Raw genomic sequence first — 8,440 nt, forward strand, 5'->3', positions numbered from 1 at the left:
CCCTCGCTCCCCTGCTGCACCCAGGGGTGTTCCTCTCCCAAATCTAGTGTCCGGCTCTGGGGTGTGCTCCGGGATCCCAGCCGAGGAGCTGTCTTCAGGGGGTGTCACCCAGGGGGGGGGGTTTTGCAGGAGTTTCTCCTTTCCAGCCAGGCACAGCAGCGGCATCCCAGGACCTGTGTGAAGGGAAGGGGAGCGCTGAGTGCCTGCACCGAGCTCCTCTGCCCTCACATCCCAACCTGGGCTCCAGCCCCAGGGCGAGGAAGCCCCCCCCGGGATGCCGATGCTCCCTGGGATGTGGAGGTGCCCCTATTCCACCCCACAGCCCCGTGTCACCACACCGAGAGGCGAAATGCTCACACCCAGGGCCCTTTTGGGCCGGGGTCTGCCCAGGCAGGAGTTTTTGGAGAGGAAGGGCTCCAGCCTGCTGCCTGCCCAAGCTCCGCGGCAGCCCTGGCTCCGTCTCCATCCCGCTGCAGAGCGCGGCTCCCCGCTAACAAAGCCGGGCTGTGTTTAACCATTGAGTGACTCACGGCTCCGGGACAAGCAAGGGCAGAGCCGCTTCCCTCTCCTCCCGCTCAGCACCAGCACGGCTGGGGCACGGCCTGGCTCCGGGGACAGGATACGCGGGGAAATTCCTCTGCCCTGAGTCCCCGGCGCAGCCACCCCGCAGCAGAGCAGGAGGGAAGGGAGGTGCTGCCCGCCCGACCCCAAATCCGCCCCAAAACGCTGCCGGGATTTTCAGCCCCACGAGCATCCTGCGGCTCCCTCCGGGGCGCACGGCCCGTCTGGGGGACTCTGCCTGCTCCTGGCGAGGTTGGTTTGGAAAAAGAAAGGGAAAAAATAAAAATAATAATTAAAAAAAAAAAAAAGGCAGGCCATTTTGAAAGCAGGCAGCGAAAGCTTGGCTGCGAGGATTTCAACCAGGCTCTTGGGCATTTCCCAAGTGAAACGCTGCATTTTTTGGAAAATGCCCAAAGGAAATCTTCTGTCACTCCTGCAATCCTTCCCCCTGCCTTGCTCGGCCGGCGAGGGCTCAACACGGATTTGCAAAGAGATCCTGGGGGGGTGGGGGGGTAGATTTCAGCGTTTCTCTTCCAAAAAAAAAGGGATCTCACCCTGCTCTTTCTGCAATTCGGGGCCCCTGTAGTTGTGGAGAGCCACCACGTCCACCAATATGGGTAGGGAGAGCACCCACCCGTGCCAAATTGGGGCCGGGGAGGCGTTTTGGGGTGCCCCTGTAGGGCAGCAGGGGATGCTCAGCCCGGCAGGCAGCAGAGGGGGGGGCGGCGGTGCTCCTAGGGAATGTGTGAGCTGTGAAACGGTGCCAAGGGAAGGAAGAGTAAAAAAAATATAAATCTATCTATATCCCCAAATTCGCCAAGTGCTGAAATCTGGTGGCAGGAAGACCTCTTGCTCTCCGCTATCTGTCCCTGCCCACTCGCAGGGGTCTGACGAGCAGCCCCCCCCCCCACCCGCCTCTCTCGCAGCCTGCTCCCCCCCCTCCCTCCCCAAATTGAGAAGGGAAAACTAAAGTTAACTTTCCACCTCCCACACAAATATTCTTGGCAGGCGCTGCTGGCACTCGGGCTGCCAATCCCGGGGATGCGAGCCCTGCAGAAAGCCTCCCCCCGGCTCCGTCTGCCCGCAGCTCCCCGAGGACCCCCCCAAAACCTGGCTTGGGGGTGGGTTTTGGGGCACCACGGTGACCTGGGTGCTCCCGTCCCAGCTCCGCACGTGGGCACTGGGTGGATAAATGGGGGTAAATTGGGGTGCCCCCCACCTGCGGGGCCACGGGGATGCTGTGGGGCAGGGTGTCCGTCCCCAGGCTCTGTCCCCGTGTCCCCGGACACATCGCCGCCCTCCGCTCGCTTTCCATCACCCCTAAATGCGGCCGGGCAGGGGGTGGGATGGGGGGGGGACGGGGTGTGAAGGCTCTCGGGTTTCCCAGCGGGGCGCTGTCACTCAGGCAGGCCCCTGCTGCCCAGACTTTCAGTCCCCAGCTCCGGTCACAAGATCGGCGCCTTCCCTTTCCAAAATAGCCCGGGCGCAGCGCACCCAGCTGGGGACTTTTGCACCTTTGGGTGCCAGCAGCTGAATGTCCCGGGGTGTGTGTGTGTGTGTGGGGGGGGGGAGCTTGGCGCAGCATCTCACCCCCCGACACCAAAATTCCTGCAGTGGGGACCCCGGGATGGGGGCGCAGGGCTCTGCTCCTGCCACCACCTGCCCCAAACCCCTTCAGGTTGCTCCCCGCGCGATTCCTGCACCGTTTTCACGAGCTGTGAAGCAAAAAGCCCCAACCCCACTGCCCCCTGGGCTGGGTGACCCTGTGGCACCGTCCCTCCACAGCCAAGCACCAGGATCGGATGCGTCCCACAGGATAAACGTGGCAGCCCCCCCGTGTTTCGGTGAGGGAGCCCCCACGGAGCCGTCCCCGTGGTGCTGCGCCGTCACCCAGCGGTGTCTGGAGCCGTGCCCAGGTCACCCTGTGCCCGGCTGCTCGCCCTTCTGCTGCAACCCAATATCACCCCCGGGTCCCTGCAGGCACGGCCGAGCCCCCAGCACCATCCTGTGCCCCCCAGCACCCCCTCTCTGCGTCCCCACGCCTGGCAGGCTGCGGGGGCTGGGGCCGGCTCGGTGCCACCCCGAGCAGAGCGGGGCTGGGATGGCAAAGGGATGGATGTGGCCAAGCCCTGGAGACACCAGGGTGCTCCCTCGGCACCACAGGTCCCCGGGCCACCAAGCTGGGACGGATCCTGCCCCGAAATGAGCCGAGGACGGCCCCAATCCATGGGGCTGGCAGCGGTGGTGCTGGGGTAGCTCGGAGCCAGCAGCGTGCCGGGGAAAACAAAAGCCTTCTGCAGCCTTCTGCAGCGCTGATTTACTACCTGGACGGAAACCGGGGTGGAAAAAACAACATTCCTGAGAGCTTGTCCCCGTGCAACCCCTGCCAGCCCCGGCGTCCCCGAGCAGTGGGACAGGGACAGGGGGAGGTCGGGGCGCGTGGGGCGCTGGTCCCGTGGCCGCGCCGTGCCCCGCGGGGGGTTGCACCTGCCAAAAATCAGCACCCGGGTGGAGCTGTGCTTACCGGTGGGGTTTGGAGGTCTTCCTACTCCCTGTCCTCCCCAACGGGGCCACCCGGAGCCGTGGTCCTGCTGAGCATCACGGGCACGGCCGCGGGCAGGGCAGGACCCGCCTGGTGCCGGGACGCACGGCTCAGCGCCGCGCGGGGCAGGTCGCTGCCTGCCCTGCCCTTTGCTTATCTTGGACCCTGCGAGGCCGGAGCCGGAGCTCGGTTTGATCCCCCGAGCTTCCTGGAGGTGAGGACGGCCCCACCCCGGCTGTCAAATCTGCCCGGGAGCACTCTCAGGGTGGTTTCGGGGAGGAAAGCGCCAGCTTGGCTGAGCCGGAGACCTCGGGTGCCACAAGCAGGGTTCCCGTGCCACCGAGGTGGGTGGGTGGGGGGCCTCGGGGACCCCTGGCCAGCTCTGTGCAGGGTTCGGGGTGCTCGGCTGGAGCCCTGGCGGGTGGCTGGGGGGAGCCAGGGGTAAAACCACAGCTTGGCCTCTCCAAAGCCAAAACCCCATGGCTCGGGGCCGGGCAGGACGGATCCTTCGCCCCTCTCGCTGCTGAGTGTGTGCTGATGAACGCTCGCTAATTAGGCACAGCCCCGCTGCAGCAGCACGGAGGGGGTGTGCTGGGGCTGCCTCCCCCTGCAGGTTTGCTTCACGGCCCCTTCACCCAGCAGGAAAACCCCCCAGCAGCTCCGAAATCCAGTTTTGGCGACCTCCGCGCGTTCGGAGCAGGGTGACGGAGGGATGGAGCAGCTCAGCCCCGCACAAACCCCATCTGCTGGTCCCACTGTGACCCCCCCCAGCCTGGGGGAGGCGGGTGGGGAAGGGGGGCCGGGTGCTGGGAGAGGGGAAGCAGCTCCTGCACCCCCAGCGCTTTGCTTTGTGCCCCCCAGGAGGCAGGGGGGGAGCGCGAGGACAGAGGGCTGCACACACAGCCGAGCCTGGGGACAGCCAGAACCACAACAAAAAGGACAATTTACCATTTTAGGGACTGAGAGCACTGAGCACGGGACCCTCTGAGCTCCCCGGGCAGCGCTCAGGGACGGCCCATGGGAAACAAAACCCCCCAGGAACGCAGCCAAGCGCAGCGCACCCACGTTCCCAGCCCTTGGCCCGGTGGCACTGTGGGATGGTGGCCTTGGGACACGGGGTTTGCTCCGTCCCAAGGCTCCGGGCAGGAGCAGGGGGGAGCAGGAGGCAGCAGAGCCCCCTTGGGCTGTGCCCAGCACCGGAGCCTTGCGCCCCGGAGCATCCCCGTGCGGTGCCGCGCGCTGCAGAGCGCAATGGAAGGGTTTTAGGATGGGGCTGTGGGTGTGTGAGGGGCAGAAATGGGGGCGATGGAGCTGCTGGAGCCAAACCCTGCACAGCCCCTGCCTGTCCCCAGGGTCTGGGGCTGTGCCCGAGGGGGCACCGATGCTCCGGGGTGGGGGGACACGGCTGCTGCCCCCCAGCCAGCTCTGCTCTCTCCCTTCCCCTCCTGCTCTGCCCCTTCCATCACACACAGCCCCACGGCAGCTCTGCCCTCCACCCAGAGCCCCGTGCCCCCCAAATCTGGGGTCCCGTGCCCGTGTCCCCCCCCCCGTATCCCAGTACCTGTGTCCTGGCCGGGGGCCGGCAGCGCCCGGCTCTCCTCTCCCCGCTCTCCTGCAGCCGCTGTGCAGGGCAGGGAGAAGCTGGGGGGGGGAGAGAGGGGCGGGAGGAGGGGAGTGGGGAAATGAAACTTTAATAGCACAGAGCCCCTTTTGTTTCGCAGCATATGGGATATTTCATACATGCTGAAGGCATTAACCACCTATGCGCTCCGAGCGCTCGCAGCCCCCGCGCTCGGCTGCGGGGCACGGCTGGAGGCAGCAGCAGACGGCCCCCGGCCCCCGGTCCCAAACTGCCTCGGGGTGGGGGGGGAGCCCGAATAGCAGCCCTGCATCACCCCCTGCTTGGCTTTGGGTAGCCAAATATCCCAAATTCAAGGCCATGTCCCCGTTGTAGGGACATGTGCGTGCCAGCGATGGAGATCCATGGGGTGTGAGACCCCCAAATCCTCCCCTCCCGTCTCACCCTCTGACTTGGGGACACGGCAGTGACACAGGGGACTGTGGGGCTGTGGCTGATGGTGGCAGAGGGGCCGACAGCTCGCCCCATCCCTGAGACACTCAACCATCCCTGAGAGCAGCGAGCAGGCACAGGATGGCTGGAAAAAGCCTGTTCTGGGTCTCCTCGCTGTGCCTCCCTCCGTGGCACGCGGGGACAGACCACGGCACCCCTAAATCGGGGTGGCACCACTCGTGCGAGGGCATCCCTGGCGTTGCACACCCCTCCCCATACAGGAGATGTCAGCTCCGACCCCACGGGCAGGAGAGGACGCGGGCGCACGGCCAGGGCGCAGCCACGGTCAATTGGTACTTTGTCCGGTGTTTATCCAGTCGGACCCTAATTTGAAATAAAAAACACGGCCCGTAAAAGGCCTTTACAGCTCTTCAGAGCTCGTAAACCTGCAGCGGCGGAGTAAGGGGGCCGGCTGATTGGGGGCAGCCAGGAAAATTTATTGCAGATTTCGGTAAGTTAAACATTGCAGCGCGGCGAGCCCCGGGGCCGCCGTGCTGAGCAGGCTCCCAGCGGCAGGGACGGGACAAGGGGAGCTTTATGGGGGCAGGAGAGGGGAGGGGGCTGGGGGGCAGTGGCTGCGCCAGGACCCCGCTCGCCCCTCGCCATCGGATGCGGCACGGAGCGCGCCGGCTGCACCCCAAATGCCAGCACTGCCACTACAGGGAGCCCCAAAAACATCCCCCAAACCCAATTTTGGACTCGTTTATAATGCTAGGGAGACTTTGCAGCAGCAGGATCCTGAAGCCCCAGGTGCTTTATCCAAGGTGAGGGGATGGATGCGGGCTGTGTGCCCCTAACCCCAAGCCGCATCACCCCGGTGCGCTCCTCGCCAGCATCCCCGGGGCCATGCGAGGCTCACGGGGGCAGAAACCCCAACCCCATCTGTGCCACGGGCTCGGTGGGGACCTCGCTGCAAGCCCGGCCTCGGGCAGGAAGAACGGGGAGCGGGGCAGCCGGGCTGGTCGTGGGAGTCACGAGAATTGGGAGAGAATGAGAGGAAGCGGCCGGGGTGGGGACCGCGCGCGGGGAGGTTGGGCAGCGGGGGGAAGGCATTTTTCCTCGCCAGCGTCTTGGCCGCTTTGGTGTGAACTGCTATAAATTTGCTCCTTATCTCTCGGACCATTTCATGTTTTCATGAAAAGAAAATAGTCTGCAGGAAAAAAAAATATAATAATAATAAAAAGCCGTCGATAAAGCATCCCTTCGGCGCGGGGAGGAATGCAAAACGCCTCGTAGCCACGGGGCCGGGGCTGGCGGCGCGCTGGGAAAGCGCCGAGACGGGGCAGGGCCTTGGCTCGGCCACCCCAGGGCTTCCTGGCACGGGGTGGTGTCAGCACCCATGGGTGCCCTTCTCCTGTCCGCACCCAGCCCCGGGACGGGCACTGCCCCCTGCCTGCCAGCTCCTTACAGCGGTGGCCTTGGACCCCCCCAGGGGGCTGTGGCTGCGCTGGCAGGAGCCCAGGTGGTCCCACAGCCCTCACCTTCACCCGCATCACCGCCCAACATCGCCATCATCACCCCGTGGTTGTGTGTCCCTGCTCAGAGAGCATCCTCCCGGTGCCAGCAGCGAGGCCACGGCTCTGCCATCCCCACCTGGGGACGGCACAGCCACATCTGAGGCCCAGCGTGGTGGTGAGGCAGCAGAGCAAACATGCAAGAAAAAAAAAAAATGTGACAGCGAAGGGGATTTTTCAGGGCGGGGAGGAACGGTTAGCGCTGCGTTTTGTTTTGTTTTCCTTCGGTGATGTTTCGTTTTCTGTTCCAAGAGATCAGAAAAGCCGTTTCCAATGAACAAAAAAAAAATAATAATAAAATCAAACCCTTCTGTTTCACCACGCAGCTCAGCGTCCTCACACATGAGCACCCCCAGGTGCCAGCCCCCTCCTGAAGCCCAGCTCTCCCCCCAGGGCCGTGCCGTGCCAAATGCCACCACCCCACGTCCCTCCTGGCCCTGTCCCACACTGCGCGTCCCCTCTCCTTGGGGCAGCGCGCTGCTCGCGGGGCCGGCGTGTGGAAATAGGATGTGCGTTCCCGTGCCAAAACATGCACGGAGCACATGCCAGCAACGCCTGTGCCGCCGCACAGAGCAGGCTGTGTAGTGGCGGGGCTCACAAGTGGCTTTTGTTGGAGGGTTTTGGCCCCGCCGGCTGCTGCGCGCTGCTGAGGGGCCGCCGGGTGCCCAGCGCTCCGCCAGGGGTTGGTGCTTGCTGAAATCAGGGTGTTCCCAGGTCCTCCCCAGTTTTATTTTTTTTTGCCACCTGTCCATGCACCGGCTCTTTCCTTTTGGTGGGGCACTTTTGTGCCTGTCAGAGCTGGAAAAATGTTGTAGCACAAAGCTGGGGCTGCTCGGCTCACGGCACGGGCTGGCAGTGCCCAGGGCAGGTTTCTCCACCGGGGACGAGGACGGTGGCTGTGCAAGGGACACGTTTGGATGCGTGCACCCAGCATCCAGCCCCAGGGCACTGGGGTTCAGGGCACGAATGCCCCCAGCCCTTGTCCCCGCAGTGGCTCCCGGCAGCTCCGGGGGCTCCGTCGCAGCCCCGCCGCCGTCTGACGCAGGCGGCTCCGCTTCCAGACGGTCCTCACCCCCCCCGGGCTGCAGCTGGAAGAAAGCCCCTTTGTTCGGCTCTGCAAACACAGCCCACGCTGCTGGCGGACCCCAGTGCCTGCCCTGACCCCCACCACCCCAAAACACAGCCAACCTGGCCCAAAAGGGGACGGGGACGGGGCAGCCCCAAAGTCACCTCTCCGGCTGGGATGGGTGCACGAGAAGGTCCGTATGGGCGCATGGGCACGGTGTGATCCTACAGGGATGGACAGACAGACGGGGGGATGCTCCGCAGATAATTCTCATGGCCAGGACCTTTATAGGGACATAACGGAGCTCACCAGGCTGGGACGGTGCTGCTAATGGGAAGCAGGCGCTGCCCCCCGCCGCCAGGTCCCCTCTCCCCTCTGGGGGTCAGCTCGTGTTTTCTCAAGAGCTGATTGCCGAAAAATTGGAGGCTGTGTGCCCGTGGGGTCGGAGCAGTTTGGGGCCAGCCCCAGGTGGGGAGCACGGGCACGGGGAGCCCCGGCAAGTGGAGCGAGGGGGCTGTGAAGCCTCCGGGTGTGCGCTGGCGAGGCGGGGAGGAAACCAGAGCACAAAAATGCGATAACCAGACGCGAGCCCTGGCCCTGGCGCGGCGCTGCTCCCGCCGCCGCGGGTCAGCCCCGCAGACTGTTTATGGAAAAGCCCGAGTTTAGCGCGAAATCCATCTCCCGCT

Source organism: Netta rufina (genome assembly GCF_964035555.1).
Source record: "Netta rufina genome assembly, chromosome: 14".
In the NCBI taxonomy this organism is placed as follows: Eukaryota; Metazoa; Chordata; class Aves; order Anseriformes; family Anatidae; genus Netta; species Netta rufina.